Source organism: Hetaerina americana, unplaced genomic scaffold (assembly GCF_022747635.1).
Source record: "Hetaerina americana unplaced genomic scaffold, ioHetAmer1.1.p SCAF_2, whole genome shotgun sequence".
In the NCBI taxonomy this organism is placed as follows: domain Eukaryota; kingdom Metazoa; phylum Arthropoda; class Insecta; order Odonata; family Calopterygidae; genus Hetaerina; species Hetaerina americana.
Genome location: NW_027286763.1, coordinates 86,777,208 through 86,801,003, shown reverse-complemented (window position 1 = coordinate 86,801,003; position 23,796 = coordinate 86,777,208). Strand labels below are relative to the sequence as shown.

The 23,796-nt window shown below is 39.4% G+C and overlaps 1 protein-coding gene across 1 annotated transcript in view; it reads right to left on the bottom strand.

The window, feature by feature from the left end:
- Nucleotides 1–6,424, bottom strand: part of Oatp33Ea (Organic anion transporting polypeptide 33Ea) — an 82,593-nt gene extending 76,169 nt beyond the window's left edge. The window contains exon 1 of the mRNA XM_071585736.1: nt 5,817–6,424. The gene's annotated coding sequence lies outside the window, so the exon portion shown is untranslated. The remainder of the gene's footprint in view (nt 1–5,816) is intronic.
- Nucleotides 6,425–23,796: the final 17,372 nt, after the last annotated feature.

The following is a 23,796-nucleotide window of genomic DNA, read 5'->3' as shown; positions in this document are numbered from 1 at the left end:
CGAGTTTCTTGGGTAAAAGCTAGACCGAGGTCCTAGTACCTAGCTACTAGTCTCTAGGGTACTAGTCTCAGTATCAGTTCCTGGGGTACTAGTCCCAGGTGATTCTCAGTACCGGTTCCTGGGCTAACACCAGCTACATCTACATAATACCCCGCAAGCCGCCGCAAGGGCGTGTGGCCGGGGGGGCTACATACGCATACAAAGCACAAAAGCTCGCTGTTTCTTCGAGCTCCTTTAGAGTCCACCGGAAATACCATTTCTTGAGGTTTACGAGCTCCTCAAGAGAGTGATCACGCAAAAGGGACATTTCTAAATGTATTGTGGTACCTAGAGGGATAACCCTGGTTCCGACGGTGGTGATCGTCTCGGTGTAGAAACAGAGATCTTGGAACGAATGAAATTTTCCGGTTTAAAATACGCCTGCTACTTTCTAATTGAATTAGAATTTGTCACCAGCCAACTGGTTTTCTAACCGTGATTTCGGAATTTCAGGCGTCAAAAAAGATAGGCTTGGACTTACAATCTGGAAATTTACAGCGGGTGCGGTTATCAGGGGCGGTCTTGTGGTAGATTCTGTCAAATCTAACTAAAACTCGCATAGATCGCCGTAGAGCCATTTTTCTAATTAATATTTTCATATACTTTTCCTAAAAATAAGGAACCTGCTGCCCGCTATAACCCTATGATAAAATTTTGGAAGCTTCTACAACCCAATTTCTACAAGAAGATTCAGAAAAGCGCTGAGAATCAAGTCAAGAGACTATTGACACGTAACTGCGAGAAAATCAGGAGTTCAAGAGTGTTCATGAGATAACAGATGCAGTGAAAGGAAGAAAAGCCTTCACGAATAAGGCATATGAAAATAAAAAATCTTTTAGGAAACAAACATGAATTTGGAAATTAGAAAATCTACTGAAAAAACGTTTATTCCGAGTACATTGCTATTCGAATGTAAAAATTGAACCTTGGGAAAGATGAAGACGTCTCGGTTGGAAGCAATGGAAGTGTAAATTAGAAGGACAACAAGAATGAAATGGATAGACAAGAAAAGCAGCAGAGAAATATTGAGAGGAATTAAAGAGGAAATAAATCTAATAAAAGATAATGAGAAAAGAAAAATTAAATTATTGGACAAGTTTTGTGCCATAACTACTTCCTGGAAAATAATGGGGGGTAAAGTATTAGGAAAAAAATGAAGAGGAAGGCCAAAAAAAGAGTTTCTGGATGAAATACAAGAACTACTTGTACAGAGTACTATGAGTGTCACTACATAAGGATTTGAAAAGAACAGCAAAGGAGATAGAATAGATCATAGTATGGCTATAACGGCAAGGCTCCGCCTTTAGTAGATTATGACTGCGAGGAGTAATTTCAGTCCAGAAAAGAAGAATCAGTAATATTGACAATTTACATACACAATTGGTAGCTAGCATTTTAGACGCAAAGCTGCGTTGTCAGGGAATGGTTGCTTGAGTTTCAAGGTTTTTTACATGTATCAAATAATTAACAATTATTTAATGCATACATGTATTCAGTATTGTGAAATACGGAACTTTCCCGAATCGTGAATGCACTTTTTGCTTAGTATTCGCCCCTCAGGCATGCTTCAAGACTTCTACTAAGCGCCGAGTGATTACACAGCCCAAAAACGCTTTTCCGCGAGTTTACTCTTTTTTAAATATCTTAAGTTCATTCATTTAATGGGTTCATAGTCTACCGATTTGAAGGCAGGCTTTGGACGATCACTAGCGACTATATACTTCCTAGTTCCCACCCATATTTATCATGAGCATCATAATTGAGGTGGTTTCCTGTTACCTTCCTTAATAGTTTTTTACGTGACATCACCCAAATGGCCACCCTAGCCAACTCATTTATCGGCCGCCTCAGTGAGGAATAAATGCTGCGTAGACTAACTTTCGCCTGGCTCCGACTCATGACTTAACTAGCATGGGTAATCCTACCAGGAGCAAATGTAATTACTCCTGCCAGTGCGTACAGCTGTAGGAGGCAACAGTGTGTGCAGCACCTTCAACCACGTCAAGGCTCTGGTCCTTGGGGAGGGTTCCTAAAGCAGAGACTCGGCATTTTCAGAACATCAGAAGCCAAATGTATGACTGAGCTTACATCTACACCTACACAATACCCCGCAAGTCGCCGCAAGGGCGTGTGGCGGTGGGTGTTAGGCCACCATCCGTAAACTAGATTAAACCACACGTAAAACCAAATCCTGTTACCTCTGCACAAATATTAGTTTGTTCATGCTCTCGACAAATCTTAATCACACGAAAGAAAGTACTTGCATGCAACAATATTTAATAACAGGATACGTACATTCAAATCATGCTGTAGAACTGTTAAAAAGATGGGTATGTTAAATAAATAGAATAACATGCAGGAAGAAACATGCAAGATATCGACAAATATATACACTACCAATTCTAATTATCTCCAACGCGATTGCTCTCATGTCTATTATGATCTCCAATGGTTCGAGGAAAAAACGACATTTTAAATTTATCCCTTCTAAAATAAATTTCTCCGATTTTATGTTGGTGATCTGATCTGCCATAGTAAGTCGGGGCCTGTAATATTTCCTTAACATCCTCAGATAAGTAACCTGCCTCAAATTTACGCAGTAAATTCAACCTTTATTTAATCCCACGGTCAATCAGTGGCTCCCATCCTAATTCTTCCAATAGTGTCGTGACACTGCTACCTGCTACCTAATGAACCAACAATTGTGTATTCGGGTACATGAGTTCAATTCTGTTATGATGGAGTATCGTGCGAGGGTCTTGAATCTGCAGGTGACGGTGCCTATCTCTCTTATTTTATCCCTTTGGTCGAATCTACCAAAATGATTTGGGGGCTAAAATAATGCCCTCGTAGTCGTAAGAAAACTCAGGTGACCTTTACCTGTCTAGAAGTCCAAGTCTTGCCTGCCCTTTTCGTGATTCAAGAGACTTCCAAACAAATTTCTCCAACATACCTGTCACGGCTACTCTCTCCTCTAAGCAATAACGAGAAGTTGGCGATAATAGCAGAAGGTTTTGACATGAATCACGATTTTAGTACCCCGATTATCAGAAAATCTGAGTTGAAAACTTGCGGTAACATGAAGACGAAGTTTTAATGCAAATGAGCACACATAATAACATTATCTCAGTAATGTAAGATGTATGTATTCAATTCAGCTCCTTAGTGTTTTTTTAGTTTACTTCTTCCAAGGAATCGTTATAAAAATTCGCGACCAAATGACAAGAAGGCGGAAGAAAAGACATATTGAAACACTCTAATCAACTTTGCGATGCCCTTTACCCTTTCTATATTTCATGACTGGTGCCCTAATAACCCGTACCATCGACGGAGGTTTGTTTTGTGGTCTCAATCCCATTCCTGTTCACAAGCACACCCACTGATTCATTCTTCTCTCCTCGTGATCCTGGTCCGTCCTTACAACGCACTTAGCTCTAGCCGGCATTGGGACATAAGTTTTCATCGCCCAACAAATTCTTCAAGTGCCCAAATGAAAAAATTACTTCCTGGCGGCACGGCGATACAATACGTAGGGTGCCGCATTCTACGAACGACGCGCGGTACATCGGTTTGAATATCATCGTCTGGGGTGGCCTTATTAACGTGCTTGATGAGTACATTAAAAATGAATTCAAGTCAGTAATTTTTGCAGTCTCAATTATGTAGAATCTCATGATGATAGTTAACGAGAATTGGTATATTTTTCTATTTATTTGATAGTGTGCGATACGTTTCGATGATAACGTGCACGTTGCATGCACGATGGTGATGCGTGTTAATGAAAATTATTTTTTACAATAGAAATACTACGGAAGAAACATATTCCTGTATCTTAGTAATAAAATGTTATGGGGCCTCAAATGACAAAGGATCTTAAAAAGAGATCACCCCTGCTATACGTATAAGAAAAATGAAAATTGCCTTACGTCGTTGGCAATTAGTTCCACAGGTGGAAACAAAAAATGGGATGAAATTCAAATTTACCTACCTAGTCAATTCCCACGACCTCCATGAACTAGTTTGCGAAGGTCCGAATCCGTGAGGGAAACATCTAACCACAAACAATCAAACACAGATATTTACACAAAGCACAGGTTATGGCGTATGGTTGTATTAAATGTAAATGAGATGCAATGGTGAGTGGTGGGCTCAAATGCCTTTGTTCGCAAATTACCTTTTGTTTGAAATAAATAATAGGTAACTTACCTTATATTTCGTAGAAATTAATTCATTTTTATCCCCCTTATGCGGTGGTTACCATTGATATTAATTTAATCTAACATTCATCCTTCGTTTGCCGCGTCTCTGCCAAGACGAACCAGAAGCGTTCGATGATTATTCTTGGGTAGCGGGGACACTAATTTGATGGGAAAGGCAAGAGGGGCTAACATTATATGAGCTCGAAATTACATAAAAAACATCTCATTAAGTCAGGAATATAGAGTAAAATCCTTACAGACGATAGACGTGGACGCTGGCACTAGAAAAGATGTTATGAAATAATGGAAACCCGGCGCAAAAGGAAAATATCGATGAAACTCGATAAAGTGCAGAAATATTTCGAAGAGTGGCAGAAAAAAAAGATCCCAATCACCAATGATAAGATAGTTAAAACTGATAATGGAAAACTAAAAAAAATATGGAGTCCGGAAGATATTGGCCGGCCGTAGGGAGGAAACTTCCATCTCAAAATTGGGAGGAAAGTTCAATCGCACCAAAATTAGGAATTTTGATTTTTATGATGATGATACTGAAGGCAATAAATATTCTTCGACATCTCTTAGCTCGAGTTTACCGACAGGTGAGATCATTTGGCTTTATGACTTTCTACGTACATAGAACGCCATGCCTACCAACGCGTCGTCAAACAATCGATGTGGCGAACTGAAAAGACATACATTCGGCTTTTCAGTATTGAAGGAAATTATTTACTCATACATAAGTCGTAGATAATTTTATTTTCTTCAAAATTGTTGACTTCGGGTCAATCAATTAGATACTTAGGGATATATTAGATAATAAATCGCGTATATTCAAATACCTCCTAAGCGATGTTGTCCTTAGAGAAATGTGAGATACTAAAGCTGTATAAACCAAACTATTAGTGTCTAGCATTCTATTTTTCATAGCATTAAGCTATTACCAAGTTTGCAGTTTCGCCAAGTAAATGCCTCACGAAGCTTCCCTTGCTGTGAACCGATCTTGGTAAAAATCTCCGCAAATATTTCGCATCGATGAGTCAATAGCAATGTGCGTTTCATTGTGCTTTCTTTGAATGTACCGAAGCAATTCATAGATAGAAGTTTGTAGTTACACAGGACAACTCTGCTTTCTTCCGCCACTCCCCATTCATCCTCCATCTTCATCTCCATTGTATGGACCAAATATCTGTTTTAGAGCAGCTCTCAAACCAATTGCCACGATGTGCCCACCCCTGCGTCGCTTCATCATCATTTCTACGTATTCTACAACCTGTTTTGGTACTTTCGATCACAGTTCCCCTTTTATAGATTTTCTCATAAATGTGTTGCACACATACGCAACCTCCTCGAGTCTCACAACACCTAACTCTTGTGATTTCCTTCCGGCCATTCTTTCGGCCACGCAATTCTCATATCAACAAAATACGTACGCGTCGCTATGGCAGCGTGGCTGTTGCAATTAATCCACATCTCGACTCATGAAATTCCATATGGTCATTACGTCGATCTTCTTTAGGTTCCGAACAGGATCGAGACGCAGCTGGTTTCCCTTCATTTCTTTCCTCCTAAGTTTACCTTAAGAAGATTCCCTGAGTGCGTCCAGCTCTCTCCTCACAGCTCAGCAAGGCGACGGGCGAGCGGAGAGCATCCTCACCGGCGTCCTCGCGTCCAGTCCCCGCGTCGCCCGAATTATAAATGCGCCGGGTCGTCACAATGGAAGAGATTGTGGTGATTCCTGAGAGGAGATCTGATGCTTGTCACGGCCGTGCGGGACGATTAGCGTCGGGAAATCGGGAGCAGCCTATATCTTGGTCGTCAATCCCATTGTCTCGTCCAGTCCACGACTCGGAGGCGAGATTTTGAAGGTGCTGGTAGGGGAGGGGAATCGGGAGGGGAAGTATGTGGGAGGGGGGTCCACTTTTCTGTGCTCTTCACGGACGGGTTGGGGTTCGTGTGAAATGGAGTCGTCACCCTGTTGCTGACTATTCCAACTCCTCGTAGGTTGGCGTGCTCGTACCTCGGGTAGGGCCCAGCCCAGAGGTTGGAGGGGCGCCAGCCGAAGGACACTCTCTCCCGTGGACCTGCCCAGCGGGCTGAACACGGTGATCCCGACCGCGGTCCGACCGAATGACTTGGTGACTGTCGAGAGAGATGCTGCGTCTCCCCGAGCGCGGGCCGGCTCCACACGAGCCTTGAATGAATCTCATTTAAACTCTTCCTCCCTCCCTTCGCCCCACCCACCACATCCATCCACACGCACGTGGGGCGCCCACCCCATTTCCAATCACCCTCGTGATCCTCACGGACTCCTCTCTCCGCGCGCCCTCATCTCTCCCTCTCTTCCCCGCCGACACTACCGGGGTCCCCGCCCTCTCCTCCCCTCGGTCACTATGTTTCGGCGACCTTTCGCCCCCCGGCGACTCGTTATCTACTCACCCCGCTTGCGCGTCCCCACTGGGGGCTGCATCGGGACACCTCCTGACCCCTCTTATCCTCCACCTCCTGCCCATCATTTACACTCCCCTCTCTACTGGGGGACGGATAGAGGTGACACTTGCGGGGGGGAGGGACGTGTGGGGGTGATCTCTTGAGGTCGCGAACGGTCCCCCCACGCGAGAGAAATCTGTCCGCACACCAGCGAGCACGGCGTACTACGCTGACCACATTTACTAATAGCGTAATGTCCTCGGGAGTACTACGCTGTGTCGTGGGTACCGGCGTCCCGAACCGGCAATTTTCCCATCAGATTGGGGTGGGCGCGGGTATGGGCACAGGGACGCAATAAAGGAGCACGGCGGGGGGGCGCGCGGTTGGGGAGGGTCGGTCGTCGGCATGTGGGATGGGGGAGACAGTGGCCTTAATCCCAATTCCCTACCCTATGGTGATGCGACTACATCCATAAGGCTACAGTCTGTTCCAATGAAACGGACAAAATGATTTGAGACTAACGCAAGGGGAATCAAATGTCCCATTTATATTTTTGCCTCAGTAGTCCCCTTTGGAGAGTTTGACTGAGGTTTTTTGATCAGGGCATAGTTAACAAGAATTAGTAAAATCACAAGCTTAACACAATCGAGGTGCACAGTAGTGGCTTAGTAATAATTTGGTCAAATTATAAATGTATATTTATGTAAATTAAAACCCTTTTTTAGTAGAACGAAAGAAAAAATAGTGAAATTAATACCTAGGTCAAAATAAGAATTAATCAAGTGGAAATATTTATCCGTGACGAAGACATTCCAAGTAAATTCCAAGCATTCCTGGCTGCCCTGAGACGGGTATGCTCGTGGACTGGCTGTGGCCCTCATACTAGGACTTAAAAAACACTGCCTATCCGTGTCATCCCGGGCAAAAACCTGGGCGAAGTCTTTGGTATCAATCTCGAGGCCTAACAATATCGGGAAGATTGTGGGACAGTAAAACCATAATACCTTTTCAAAACGCAATCTCCCCCTACCCTTGATCAATCATCGTATCGATCCAGCATCGAGAGTATTTAAGAAATGAGTTTTGAAAATATACATATTTCCTACTTGTCTTCCTCCATTACCCCTTAATGTAATCCATTCGGGGTGTTCCTTTATTTATTCTAATCTAGTTTTATCGAGCTGTTATTCATAGAAAACTCATTTCTCAGTTCCCTCAAATATCTCAATATCAATATCGGGATATTTTCAATAAAAGGTGGTAAATAAAATGTTATTTCGAGATGTAGACAGAAGGTACCAGAAGCGAAAACCAGAATGTTGATTAATTTGGAATACACAGTTGAATTAAATGATTGCACTACTTCGAACAATGAAAATAAACGACAATGGAACGCTTATTATGGGAAAGGTTTCATTAACCATGTTGTAAATAATGTTTTCGATATTACTGTCGATTGTTTTCGTTTCCCCTTTGTTCAACCCAGAACGAATAAATCGTTGTATACGACCAATACACTGAATCGTTACGTAAAGAGATAAAACTTAAAATGGCGATGAACATCTGTCTTACCGCGGAATGGAATAATCGACAGTAATCTCACACAATAGCATCAGTTTTTTGCAATATTATTTATCTGCAAAGATTAGAATTTTTGTTTTTCATATTTTTTACTCGCCAGCGAGTATATTTTGTCATGGCATTGAAATTTCCCCCGATTCCTTCTGTTCGTTGGATTAAGGAATCACACGCTTCGCATGGGTGAGAGCTTTCAACCATTTAATTGTGTGAAAGTATAGAAATTAAACCAGTTGACCAAATAATTATGGAAAATTTCAGTCTCTCTTACTTTTTTCCTGCAAGCAAAAATATAATAGCAAAAATTTCATTTATAAAAAGGTGATGCTACTTTTCACTTCGAAAAACAGATAAGTCAAACTCAATTACCTCTGAAATGTGTAATTCATATCGTACGATACTATGTAATACTCTGTGCATTGTATCTTGAAATTTACCTCTACTATAGTTATCCATTAGCATCTCGCTTATTATTCATCCAATTTATTAGTTTTTTCCAATAGTAAGAAAACGACAGTCAGTATCATTATGTGGAGATTGAATACTAGGCATTCGTTGTCAAAATGTAGGTGTGTTTAATTAATAAATGTGAAAACAGAAAAAAATATGAACTTGATTGTGGTATTTTATGAGTAAAATTAACATTTCCCGTGAAAAAGTTGTTGCATAGCTATTTTTACAGCTAAATCAGCAAAGCACACAATTTTTGAGTTTTTACTTCAATAGTTTTTTTCACCACTCTGACGGAAATACATCTTTCACATGAAATGAAAGTATCCCAATTGCTTGAAAATCTAGGCCAGCTTCTTCATTTGGTCTGGAGAAGTTATTGTTATTGGCATTAAAGATCTTCATTGGTGCCACTCTATAGTTTTTATTCATTGAGATCCCTTCCCCATGGATGATGGTATTCTGGTGATTCTAGAACTGTGCTGGTGGAAGCAATGGTAATAACTACTCCTGGTAGCGTCACCCATGACAAGTTAGGTCGATGGTTAGGAGTCAGACGAAAGGTAGTACATTGGTACATACCCCTGCAAAGGAGACTGCCCCCGGTGGGGCGACCATTTAAGTGACTGTGTAACGTTAAAATCATCATTGGGAAAGGCAATCAGAAACCACCTAAATTATTTCTTCCGCTAAATTATGATGATAAAACTTTGAAATGAGTTCTGACACTCACAGGACACAGTCCATAGGGATGTGTATCGTGCCCGGCTACGGAAGAGGCAAGGCTTCCGGTGCCGTTATTATACGAAATCTATTCACAACTAAATCGACAGGAGTTGAATGGAAAGAATACAGACAGGCTCTATGCGGTAAAGATATTAGGCGACCAACTTCATGCATAGAATGAGAATTGACGATTTTAATTAGATGCAGTCATAGTTTATTGCGAGTTTATTACTTTATTAATAAACATTAATAAACAATGGAAAAATGGCCATAGCCAGTTTGAGGCCCCGCACGTAGCAAAAGTAAAACCTATTGGATTAACAAAAACTGGATGGCTAGATTTCTACCTACCTTCTACCTTCAGCTTCTCTTTTCCACAAAAAAAGTTTTGTTTTCTCCATTAAATAACTGAACAATCTTAAACTCGTATTTTCTGATTAAAAACGATAGAATAACAAACTTTAAAGTAAACAGAAAAATAACTCCAAGTTGCTATTCCCCGCCATATTATGGATATACTTACCAATTTTCAGCTGCTTGAAACCTCTTAGTTTAGGAGTTACGACGGCAACAGACTCAAAAGCATGCTGCTCATTGAGTATACGTATGATATAGTATGGTAGACACTAGGTTTCGAAATGCTCTAGTAATGAACACCTGGAATCCACGACAGAGGTAGGAGTGTAGCATGTATGTTGACATATTTTACTGAAACATCTCTTTCTTATAACCTCATTGTTTTGCTTACATAATATGAGGATGAATGTTAAATATGTTTATAATTTCATTCGCATGATGGCTCATGAGATACAGGATCCTGTAAATCCATTTGAAATGATAGTTTTCATAAAATCTTTTGACGCTAATAACATATGCTAATGGAACATATGAGACAGTGTTTGAACAGAAAAAAGAAATGCCAGGATAGATCAGTAATGAGCAATAAATTAGTAAAATTCTATCCTAAACTATAATTAGGCAACTAATATGTAACTTATTCAAAATATAAAATTGGATCACAGGTGAATTATGTATTTTATTAAATTCATTTTGAAGTTATAAACTCATTTAAGTTATAGTTATTATGAATGGAATTACTAATTCATTAGTCTTTCGAGTAGAAGAGTTTGCTGTGGAGACTACTTAGTTACCAAAAATGAAGACGCTTTTCAGATTATATTACATATCGCACAAAGAGCTCTTAATTTTATTTCTGCTCGACAATTGGAATTTCTGAAATAGAGAATAGAAAAGCCTTTTTTTATCTCAGATCTTAGCCTTTTGCGGTGTTTTATTGATGCTGAAATCGTTTGGTCGTTTGCGTTCATCGTTGGGCTCATTTGTATGAGTTCTCACGTCTCTTAGTTCAGTGCTACTCTCCTGTTACAGCAAGACACTTCAAGAGAAAATTAATCATTGCTCTTTTATTTATGTATATATATGACCAAAAATGGATTTTTTAGATTGCGGAATCAATAGAAAATTCTTCCTATAGATGCTCGCTTCAACACGAGGAACTTTGATAAGCAGCTTACCCTACCATCAGTGAAACTCAAATGTGCTTCTGTCACTCTTTTCATTTTCTAAGTGATTCGGTGTCTGCAAGCTTTGAGCTGTACTGAAACTGCACTTATGATTGTAATTATTTAATTAATTTGTGTGTAATACCTGTATATACTAAAATAGAGCACATAATTAGGTATTTTAACTATCTGGAACGCTGCTCAAACCTTAAGTAAACAAAAAAAATTTGAACAAGTTTATTATTTTTAGGTAATCTACCAGTTAATGTAGGTTTTTGGATGGATACAGATACTAAATAAATATTTTGTGACTCCTAACAACACACAAAATTCAGCATCCTACTCTACATCAGGTCCCTCTTCATCTCTGAGTTCTTTCTTCCTCCCTTCATCCCGTCCAACATCCCTATCCTGTTCCTTCCCTTTCCTCGTTTGCCCAACATTCTCCCCTCTATCACAGTCACATCCCACTGCCGGTCAATACCCCCTTCATCCACTTTTCCTCCCTCCATAGGATTTCTCCCAACAAACCCCTTTCTTCGCCCACTTCCTCATTTGTTTTCTTTTTTCAAACCCACATTTCAAAAGCCTCCAGTCTACGTGTATCCTCCTGCTTCAATGACCACGTTTCCGCGCCGTACATAGCTACGCTCCATATCAAGGTTTTTACGGGTCTTTTCTTAACATCCTTACTCAACGTCCCCGTCATCAACTCCCTCCTCCTTGTGAAAGCCTCTTTGCCTAGAGCAATTCTTCTCCTTACGTCCCTACTACTTTGACCGTGTTGGTCCAAAACACTACCGAGATACGTAAACTGTTCTACCTGCTCTAGTTTTTGCCCTCCTATTCTAATGTTAAGCTTAGCCGTTTTCTTTCTAGAAATTCGCTTAACCTTTGTTTTATTAATATTGATTCTCATCCTATACCTGTCGCACTGAATTTCCAATTCACTCAGCAATGCTTGCAACCCCTTGGCTGACTGACAAACTAAAGCTTGGTCATCAGCAAGCCTAACTGATTTTACGAATTCCCCGCCCACTTTCATTCCTACCTCCAGTTCTTCCCATGCCTCTTTAATCATTTCCTCTGCATACAGGTTGAACAGCATCGGTGATAAGGGCAACCCTGCCTTACACCTCTTCCTAACACTGCCCAACCGGACTCCCCGTTCCTTACTCGCACCTGTGCAGTCTGAGACATGTACAGGTTGCGGATTAGCCTCCTTTCCCTCCAATCTATTCCTATTTTCTGCAATACACTCATTAGTTTTTCCCAATTCTTTCTATCAAACGCTTTTTCGAAATCTACGAAACAGGCAAATACCTCCTGGTTGTGTTCTATATTCCTCTCGATTAATAATCTCATTACTGCAATGGCATCACGCGTACCTCTCCCCTTCCTAAACCCAAACTGATCATCCCCCAAGTAATCATTTGCCCTACTCTCTATCCTTTTGCTTATGATCCTGGGAACAACTTTAGCTGCGTGGGATATCAAACTTATCGTCCTGTAGTCCTCACATGATGTAGCCTTTGCCTTTTTCGGAATAGGAACTAAAACTGATTTCACAATGTCTTCCGGTCAGGTTCTTTCCTCATAGATACTACGAATCAGGATCAAGTTTATATCCTGATTAAAATTAGTGCTTCATGGCAAAAAGCTGAGAAAAGGCAGAGCAGTTTAACATGAAGCAGAAAAAAGTACGTCGTTAGATATCTTTTTTGGTATAGTTTTTAACATATGTCCAGGTAGGATTTGTCACATCTTAGGTACTTTGATATGCTCTTGAAGTTAATACTAAATGGTTTAAACTGTTGCAGCTCTGTATTCATTCGTGGATAGGCATTAGGTTAACTAACTATGTAAGCTCGATTATGTTAAGCTTCAAAGGCCTAAGAATTGTTTGTCATTATACGCTCCTTTCAAATTGTGCACAATCACTCTCGTATGGGGAATACTTCTCCATCTTGCGATTAAGACTCTCTTGATTGAGACTCTCGTTCGAGATTCACTGTGTTAGGTACAACGGTCTCTCTTGAGCACGCTTTCCTAGATTGATAAGGAAGGAAAAGATCACGAATCAGATGTTTTTTTTCTGTCGTTGGTCCAATGTTTCTCAGCCAAGAATATATTTCCGGATTCTTCTATTACATAAGGTCTCAAATTCATTGTCATTAGATTACCCGTTGAGGTCTAAAGCTGCTGAATAAAAAACCATAACTCTTGAAAGATGGAAATCATATATATATGCACACACATTCAATTCAATATACGTACATATAGGAGACAACGCTCGAAAACGGCGTGCTTATTTTATGGCGAATACGCCTGTATTTTAGCCATGGGAATACTCCGTAATGTTCCTTATTTCGACGAGTAATTTTTACAACCTCTAGTTCCTTTCCGATTGGTGAATGATACGAAGACGAGATTAATGAATGGCCTATGTATGCGAGACAAATTGATGTGATGATGCTTAAATCGATGACGCAGGTTTGGTATTGTGATCAGAAATTGACGACACGTCAGTCGGGGTAGCTTTGATTATGAATTAAAGGGCTAAGTTACGTGTAAGGAATTGAAAATTAGTGTCAACAAGATTGTCCTGTGTTGGTGGAGAATTAGGTATTCGAAGATAGGTGCTTTACTTGTTATATCTGAGGGATGTCGAGACTGAAAGCGAGAAGGATGAATTTTGAGGTAAATTGAAAGAACTCTCAGTCGGGTGCAACCTTGAAGAAATCAAATAGTGTCAGGTGACGTGATTAGTTGGTTTGGCATTAGAAGGAATGCCTCTAAAAAATAGTAGAGATATTTTAAAGCCCGTCTGTGAATGATGAAAGAGAAACCTTGTAGGATGTTTGCAGGGAAACTAGATTATTTGTTTCTAAAACGCCATTTAAAGGGTAAATCAACTCATTTGTTTGCATTGTAAATGGTAGATCCTAAAAATACGATTTTGTTGTAAGTAATGAGAGACCGAAATAGTTAACGAAGTACACGAAATGCACGAGACGTCCTGAATTCGCAGAACGGGTCACAACCTGGTGATTTCACGAGTATGTCAGCGGAGGTAGCACGGAAAATTAGAAGAAAAAACCAATGGCAGTCAAAAATTCGAAAATCTGCAATTAAAAAAGGTTAAGAGCATGATACAAATGCTTGCTTGAAAATCAACTGACCTCGCTGCGTTACATACAAAAAATACATCTAATACGCAAATGTGAGTGATTCTTGGAAAGTTTGAAAGGGATCGTATTTTGGATCCGATGAAAGCGTTTGTGGAAAATGAAAGTTGATGCGTGGTAAAAAAATTGAAAGATTCTGTTAGGGCCAAAGGATATAGGAATATTATGAGAAAAAGAGTTGATGCAAAAATGTTACGAAATGAAATGAGCAAAGTATTCGAATTCTTAATGTAAAATAAATCAGAATGATTTGGAGGGAAAGTGTAAGCTGTTCAGGGAATGGGAGATAAGTGAAAACGAAAAAGAGAAAATCATTTGTATGATATGATACTCGACTAATCAGTTATATAGTTGCCCAATATGCTCGCTATGTGACAATAGGAAAATATCCAGGCATAGATTTTCAAATGATATCCATCCAACATCTTTTTTATCAGGTAAATTGATAATAGCGACTGTGAATAAAAAACAACACTTGGAAGAAAGAGAATATAGCCATCCATCCGGACCAGGAAAATGTAAAAGAAATAACGGGTAGTCTAATCTTGAACAACACCTATCTCTATTGGTTCCTTGAGTCCCTTTTTATGAACCTAAAAATAACTTTTTACTCACCTAGAAGAGATTCAACCGAAAAAGTCTTGTCACCAACTTCGGTGCTGCTTTATATAACTCTTGCTGCTGTTTAATGGGCCTTACGTTCATTAAGATTACGTGGTACTAATGAGGAGAACATTGGGGTGCCTACCAGATGGGTTCAAATTCCGGACGATGCCTTTTTAGCATCTGATCCTGTAAAGACCAGCAGGTTTCTTTTAAAAAAGAGTTAACTCCTGAGAACAGAAGGCGGATGCCTAATATCCTGTCATGACCACCGGCTGAAAACTCTTGCTAGATGATTTACTAGAACTGCTACGAGAGTAATTCAAAATGCACGACCAGTTAAATGTTTGGAAAAGGATAGAAATCGATAGCTGCGCTTTGTCATCAGTACATTCATCATCTTTTATGCATGAATTAATGTGCGTTTATGTGCACTCGGTAACTCCAAATCCAAGATGTAGTATACTGAAAATTAATGGGCGCACTTCGTGAAGATAAACTATTCCCACCGAAGGAATATTTTTTTATTTGGTTATTTCCCTACTTTACCAGATTTATTCTTTCTGCGGAATTAATGTAATACTTTTCCATCAGGAGTATAGAGAGATAATTTGAAGGAAGAAATAATGGAGTCATTAGTGCCATACTAGAATCAGTTATTGAGGCCATGGATTTCTGATTTCACCAAAGGGGTCGCGTGGGGGATAAGGCCGAGAAACACTCGCTCGCTTCGTATTGCATCATTGAAAAACGGAACATCACCTTATCAAATCTGCTCCCGATATCCGTAATTTATGACTGAAAACGTGTGTTGGATCTATGGCATGACTGGCATCAAAACTAGATAAACAGCCTATTTCAACCATGTTAACAACTCTCCCAAACTATCCAAAACTTTTTCTGGCTCGAAGTATGCCTAATTTTTTGGTGAGGAAAGCCGTGTTTATTGTGATAAGTCAGGCGTCATTCAGGGACCCGGCGTGGCATTGCTTGGCTGCGGGGAGAGGATGGTATTGTGTTCCTAGAAGATAGGCCGTACTATTGATCCTGTTGCAATAATTTAATAGTTAAGTAGCATCACCACATTAACAATCCAAAATTTGGTATTGATGGACGAGGGGAGAACTCATCCAGAACTAAGAACTTAGAGGCGTTTGAAATTCACACATCATTTACCATATATATATATATATATATATATATATATATATATATATATATATATATGAATTCCATTATTCCATTATTATATATATCATAATGGAACGGCACAATAGAACACAAATAAAAGAGAAACATTTAAAAGGACACTCACACGGTAAAATGTTTGAGCTTTCGGCCTTCTCCGCGGCCTTCTTCAAGTAAGACTCATATATATATATATATATATATATATATATATATATATATATATATATATATATATATATATATATATATATATATATATATGCGTGTGTGTATATATATGTATATATATATATATATATATATATATATATATCGTGCGCTTCCAGCTTATAGGTGAAATCACCCATTTTGCCCCCCATTTACTCACTCCATGCTTCCGGGTCAGAGAGTGATGCTGTATTGCACTTGCGTGGCGTGAATTTGGACGTGAGTCAAGGGATTCGATGTCGCCGTCGCACGCTGAAGGTACCGGTGTCAACGACCTCGCCCGAGGCGCGAATCCATTCTGGCTCAGGGTTAAGTGGAGAACTTCACCTCTCACCTCCCTTGGCTGCGCAATCCAAAATAAGTGCCACCAAAACGCAGTGTTGTTATTCATAATTCCCGGCACGTACCCATGGATACTTTTGACCACTCAAGTGTCGCCAGGGCGACGAGTGACTGATGCATCTACTCTGGTAAGGAGACAATCGCGGACAGGTAACTGTCCTTTTCTCCGTTTAATCTATGAGTCGTTGAATTTTAGTAACCCTAAATGTTGGGAACTTCATCACTAATCCGAAGTTTTTTAATTTTTTCTTTCACCTCGTTCGCTGAGCAATTGTTGTACTGTTCTGTGCTGTATACAAGCAGCAAAAATATTTATGCATTTTTTGAGCTTTCAGTCGCTAATTTATGGATCGAAAAGTGTTCGATTACGGTGCTGGGACCAAAAATGATAACTTGTGGTCCCAATATGTATTAGAGCTTTTCAAATTTACCTATTACAAGATTATTAAACGAGGTTTACTATATTGAATTCATTAATTGGAGCTCTTGTATGTTGGTATTATAAAAAGAAAACTAATGCTCCACTCATCAGAAGTCCTAGTGTGGAAACACAATATGTAGAGCTAAGAATTAGGGCTGAGAAAGTAAGTTTTGAGAAAACGTTTTACAGGGAGACATGAGTAAAATAGAATATGCGGAGCTTACGTAGACACAACATTCATGGAGTGAGACGAGTAATTTACTGTAACCTTAAGACCTTTACTGTGTATAATTCTGTCGTAATGCAGTAATAATTGGCGGTGAATAATTGTCACCACGGATAAAATTTCAGTTCTGGATTTGAGCTTACTTATGCTTTTAAGAGCTCATTTGGACCAAGCGGCGAAGAAGCTAGAATTAAGGAAAAAGCAATGCAAGGCTGTGCACTCTCATTATTTTCAATCTCTACGAGAGCAAATCAGTAAATAAAATGCTTAAAGAGTATACAATCAGGGAGAAGAATTAATCCAACGGGTTATTTTCAGACGGCGTAGCTGTTGTGACTGAGAAAGGAGATTTGAGGAAGACGCTCATAGAAGGCGATGAAGAGATGACATCCTGGGCACGGATTTGTTTTCCTACATATTATCCACAAAGGCTTCCTCCGTGTCCAAAACTCAGCAGATATCGTTAGATTTTCTACCCTATATCCTGAAAAAATCGTCATGTGGGATGAGATACTGTCTACAGTCTTAGCTATCGCTATCCCAAGTCAATTGGAGTCGGAAATGACTGAAATGTGTTTCAGGTTTATTTTATCAGTGGTCCTTTCTATTCGAGGCTCGCAAATTCTCACCGCGAATGTGACTCTATTACGAAGCTCCGATCGTCTGACCCGCTCGAGCATTGCGAAAACGTAATGCAGAAAACAGGTATCGTCGTGGATAACGGAGACCAAATTTCCTGTTGATTGTACAACCATGATAAACTTGCACAGTTATGAGCGGTCATATCGCACCTCGAGTCTTCATTTGACAGATAAAGAAAGAAGAACCCATGCGAATGAATTTTTATTAAATTCTCGATTCTCTGAAGGTACAAAGAAACACGGACCTTATTCTAGATATAAACGCATCGACGTAAGTATGAAATACACTTGTCACCTGAGCAAACTCTTCATGATCCTAAAAATTAATGGCAGCGTTCAACGATGACTTCCAATATTGTACTTGTGACACTTCTGTTCATTCGAAGTAAAGGATTGAAAAGAGAAGGGCCACGCCACTCATCAATATATGCAATGGAATAGGGTCGTCTCACATTTTCGGAAAAGAATGATCTACACATTAAAGTAATTATTACAGTACGGCCCACTAGAGAAACCCTGAAGAAACTAAAGAAAGCCCAAGGCATCAATGCCACCATGTGCGTGTGCGTCCCAGCGGGTACTCTGGATTTAGCAAACAGGCATTTTATCTCGAATTTGCAATGACGCGAAAGAAGCATTCATCAAGCTACGGTGACATGTTTAGAGAGCGGCATATCATCGGTGACGAATCGGGGCGGTCTAAGAGTCCGTTTCGGAGGGCCGTTTGGTGAGGACATTCAGGATATATACCTGTAGATGAGCGGAGCACCTACATTTCAGAGCAATGTCCATTTGGTTTTTTTCAGAGTTCCATTTTCTATTGATGAGAGGTCTCCCTAACAATGAAAGTGCCATTTTTTCTGATCATGAAATCATTGAATTAACTGCACAGATGTCACTAGGGCCGATTATTGTGTAGGTGCGTGGATACTCTATTAATTTTTTATTGTAGAACATGAATATTGGAGATCAATTCCTAGCCTATGTAAATTCGTTTGGAAAACTGTTGACACCATTTTCGAAATGTTGCTATTAAATAATGTACAGATTACGTAGTTTATGGCGTGATTTTGTAATAATGATTGATAATAATGTTTGATAATAATGAACAACTTGCAGTACTTGCACTAGATATTTATTTAAATCACGACCGGGGCCGATGTACTACACCATCGTCAGCTGATACATCGAAACCGGCCGTGATTTCAATAAATATCTAGTGATAAAGTGCCACCATTTGTTCTTAATTAAATAATGTAGCTTTTTGTGAAGCTCACTATCTTTAGAAATTTTCATATGTTTAAAAATAGTTAGCTTGACTGTCGACCTGACCTGTCGCAAAACTCGCAAACTTTTTATTTACATACATCAACGGCTGCAGTACTTATAATTATTTATTTAAACTGCAATTGGACAGATGTATTGGGATATCTTGTAACTCAACCTCCAATATTTTACTTGAATGTTATTATATATTTTACCTTCCATGCTCCTTTTTCAAATATTTTGTGGCAGGTTGTGTTATTTTTAATTAATAATTGCTTCATGATGCAATATAACAGAGAATACAAGTTTGTGAATGTAATTCCATCTAAATTTGTTGCATAGTTAAATGCAACTTTATTAAAAATTTTGAAAAGATCCTTCTCTTCCGCCTTCATCTTTTCTTTTTTTTACATATTATTGCTCTTGAGCTTTGTTCTTCGCCTCTTTCTTTCTGTACATTCATGCATCTTCTTTTTAATGCATAGATTTGCATGCCTGATTATATTTTCCTCAAGGGTTTTCCCTCCAAATTTTCAGAAGTTATGAAAAAGTCGCGCATTATTAATAAATATTTTTATTGCAAGCTAAAAATCACAACCGCTCCGCCACGATTAATTCTAGCGCCCCTCTGGTGTTGAAATAAAAAAAACATTTTATGAAAATGCATCTGAAGTAGCAACCGTTGTTAAAGTTCGAATCGTGGGAATTTTCAGATCTTGCTTTATACATACTCTTAAACTCGCGAACTTTAGCAAAGATCACTGCTCTGATATTCACATTTGTGCCATACTACAATACAGCACGTTGTATCCGATAGTGGTAGAGGAATGCTTTCCTCGGCGGGCGAGGGTTGTAACCATTTTGTCAAGATATGATTATCTGATGGTGGTTCCTGAGAGGGATGGACAATATGGGGGCTCCTCCCAAGAGAGAAGGTATCCATACACTATTCTAGTGTGGCCTAGTTATAGTCTAGACAGTTTTTATTTCTCTGCCTGTTTTTTTCTTGAACCACTCCTTGGAGATTCGACAGATATCTTGATGAGCCTGAGTATATTTCTTTGCACGATGTCCAACTTATCACGCCGCTTCATTTTTAAGGCTCATAGATTGGATTTGAGTGCATCCTTCAATTGAAGCGCATTATATGCTCTCCACTATGCCTCATTACATACTAATTAAGGTTGATATAACAGCCCCCGTTAGCAACATGGTGAGGATAAAGAGATTTTATAGTCACTGATCACAATGTAACCAACTACACGGGGCATGAGAAGCTTTCAGAAACTGTGCATTTGTAAAATACCACGATAAGTGGTACATTTTGCTTTGATTTGACGTCACGAAAGTGTTCTCTGCGAGCCTGTACGTGTCATTGTTCAGTAGCAGTATTCTGTGATTTTTTCATATCTAAATTTATCAGTACTATACCGCGATCAAAGTTATGTGGAAATGGGAAGTAGTCAAAATGTATAAATGATTGCTTTGCAATTGAGTATTGAACTGAGAGATGCAAACGTACAAACATTCAGAGTTAACGTAATGTCAGATTAAATCCTTATTTTATTAAGTCTCGTTAAATCCAATCGCTAGGTAATATGTATCTCATGAAATTATTGGTAAATGAAATGTGGCTAGATTTTGTGTGTGATAAAATGTGACTCAACGCACAATAAGTGTGTGTTGTGTCAATCAACCAACTCATACGTCATTAAAAGTTCCACCGATGATATAAGTTACGTGGTGAAAAGTGTACGCTGACTGGCAAACGTAGGCTTTCCTTCAACTGACACACACGTTATCGATGAGCCTCAGACCTCCCTTAAGTTGAAGAATCACCCAGAAAATCGGCGGCTAGTCTCCATTGGTTTCCAAATACTATTCAGCTAATAAACGATTAGCCGGGCAAATCGTCCTCCAACGATGTGCTAATACATTTAGAGGCTTGACAGCTGAAGCGAGCATTGCCTCGGCGTCACAAGGTACCTCGAATGTAATCTGGTAGACGACTATGAGTCCAGTCATGGCCTACTCTAACCCTATGCATAGCACATCCCGCATGGTCTTGAAGACGTGTCCTTTCGTGGAAATACAAATATAACTAAAATAACGAATCGTTGATAGAGTTGTCCATCAGGTATCGGATGCCAATCCTTTCCACAAGATAAGATTTGACACGCTGAAGACAGAGACTGCATTTCTTGACGAGGAAGAGATAAATAATTCTGGTCAAGAACACGCCGTTTTAAGAATAAGAATGAGGAAAAATCAGCAGTTTCGCTTTCCCTTCGGTCTGTTTTCTTTAATACCAGGAATCAGTCCTTGGAAAGCTACGAAATGTTTGGGCCTGGGCGGCACCTGCGTTTTGTTTATTTCTTCTGTATTACGTAAAGCCAACTATGAAACTAGAGTGAAGCCACGCGACCGAAGCACTTTCTGTTATCGTATTAATTTTCTAGTATTTCGATGGGACTGCCCACTTTTCAGTTTGAGGCGGTGTTACTGATGTGAATGAATATGTCAATATTAATTTGAGCGTAATATGTATTACTTCGGTTACAAATTTTGAGTGTATTCAGAGGACGCGATGTGGCTGAACTGGAATAATTGGTAAGTAAAAAAATCAAATTTTCCGCGGGTTAAAGTAGGAGCTATCCGATGATGATTCAAAGCGCCAAAGCTTAATCTTAGTATAAAATATTATACTACGGATGACTCCAGATTTAAATGTTCATTGCGAACCTTGTGGTAATTGTGGTTTAGGTCCTCTTTCCCATTTGAATAAATACAGCAACTGCCGACTATACTATAGCGCAGGATATTGATTTTCGTAGAGAACATTGACTCTTATGTCCTCAAAATTGAATTTTCTCAGCGGCTAAATTCTAATAATGGATTCCGGCTGTTACCTCTGCATAATGAAAATGTAGACGAACCCTATTTCGTCGTTGAAAATGAAATATATTCTCCATGGTGTTTAGGAGTACCGAAGAAATAATATGGCCATGAGTTCTTATGAACATGTTTCCTGGGGGTTGATGTGTTGACCACCATGCACACGGGCATTTCGCTCAGATGGCGTAATCCGGGTTACCCACCCTCCGTGTTTCACGGAATGCAACACCTTACCGCCCCCATACCCGGCTTCTTCCTCTCTCGATGACGTTCACTAATTGTAATTACTCAGGTATTGTAAGGTGTGAGTATTGAAATTTTATTTCCTTTCCTCCACTCCTCGTATCGTTCTCTGATTCCTTACGTCTCTGTCCACATCCCTCGGCTGATTCGTCCTCCCAACGCCCCCCGAACAGGTGAGCAACAGGACCCCTGAACCGTAAGTCAACCTTGTATTATACAGATCGCAGCCCCCCTCATGAATTTAACTGACAAATTTATTTCGGATCTGTACTCTATGAATGTGGCTCAATAAACATTGGTCTTTAAAAAATTAGAATTATTTCCAAATTTCATACTTGAAGGATACCTCTAAATTAATGCAAGGTTAAAAAGAATTATGCCAATTCGATTGAATTCTAGTTATTTTGAGTAAAACTCTCACAAAAGATAAAGGTGTAACTTTTCAATTTCCAGAATTGCTAAGAAGATATGACCAAGCTCGATTACAAAGCATTCCTTTGGTAAAATCGACTGTGTACATTCAGTGAGAATTAGGAAGCCATGAAAGTACGCCTCCGTAACGCATGACTGTGGCCATATAAAGAAATGTATAGATTGGTAATGGCAAATCGCCACTATCGATTTTTATGCGGATTTTAGCCATACATGGAACTCCCTTTATACCTACATGGAACTCCCTTGTTTAGACGGCTCCTCTAACAAATTCAGTGACTGATTTTCCCCGTTTAAACCTTCATTCGTCGGGCTATCGGTACTATGAACTTTCCATCTCTGAAAATATAGTATATGAACACAGTCATTCATTTTTGCTCAGGATTCCATGTAGACTCATCTTTCTGCTAACCCAGCTATCTCTTTCATTTTTTTTGCGGAGAATACTTGACAAATATACCATTATTAAGCTTTAAGAAAATATTTCAATAAATATGTACATATGCCTACGAAGAAGTAAATTCGAGATTTTAATTGGAAGTAACTTCCAACACTAATCGAAAGAACTAAGTACCTATAGGGTTGGTGATTATGCGTGGGAGAGTGTAGCCATTGAAATAATTATTGGTTTGTTTACAACAATTACTAACTTTCCGATCTTTACTAACCTTACATGAGCATATAACAATTCCTTTTTTGAGGAGAGAAAATCACGTACATATAATGGTGTTAAAAGGCGTTATCATGAATACCATTTAATTCTTCTGTTTGACTTATTTGTAGTATTATTTCGCGCAGTATTTTTTACTACTTCAATTTCGTCTTTTCTGCTCCTCCTTTCAGTATTTGTCATATTATTCATGCAATGAGTTTAAGGAAACTGTTGAGTAATAATTTTACAGGAAAGCCGTGGGAGATATGATACTGATACCTCATCGAGGCAACTGCGATTGCGTTGTTGAAATAATATCTACACTGCTAAAAAAAATGGGGTGAGGCTTCAGCAAATACTTTTCAATTTATCTCCTGGATATGTTTTCCCACGTGGAAGATTGAGCCAAATTGACGATAATCCTCTCTACCTTGAGTCGTGGTGAAATGACAAGCAGCGCTTTAGTGTCGATATCTGTAACTTATAGACTGGAATTACTTCCAAAGCGTCGTGTTCTCTCGGCAAAAATATGTAAATAAAGCAG